Genomic DNA, 624 nt, shown 5'->3' on the forward strand with positions numbered 1-624 from the left:
TACTCTGTATTTACCCTGTTCACTATGTTCTCCTGTGTACTCCAGTTCCTCATTGGTAGGTCACGAGTCACGGTCTTTGGGCGCACCGACGTAGCCTACCATGAGTGCCTGAGTAGAACTTATTTTATATTCGATGTACTTCTCCAGATTCTAAGTTCACCAGGAACTCATGTGTTCATGAACATTTGAATGAAATAGTAATTAATGAAATATGAATGACCCCTCGTTATTCGATTTCTGAAAAATAAGTTATGCCTGGAGAAATACGTTAATTGCTATTGGGCACACGATATTCCTCTTCTGCTTCACCGTCGTGGAATAGGTAATTGTTTCTAACTACTGCAATGGGAAGTGTGCCAGCTGCATCTGGATACATTCGAAACTCCTCACTTGGCTAGTCCTTCTCCCAAGAGGAAAATAATCTGAAACTGTACTTTCCAGGACTAACTATGAGGACGTGATACGCTTCGGTCGTGACCACCTAGGTTGCCAAGTCATCGTTATTCTACGAGACGAACCTGTGCGGGATAAACAGGAAACGGCGCCATGTCTTTCTTTGGCTACACATCCTCCCCAACCGGATATCGTCACAGTGTGTCACAGTGTTAGGGTCCACTCGGAAAG

This window comes from Frankliniella occidentalis, unplaced genomic scaffold (genome assembly GCF_000697945.3).
Source record: "Frankliniella occidentalis isolate FOCC.00 unplaced genomic scaffold, Focc_3.1 Scaffold228, whole genome shotgun sequence".
Lineage (NCBI taxonomy): Eukaryota > Metazoa > Arthropoda > Insecta > Thysanoptera > Thripidae > Frankliniella > Frankliniella occidentalis.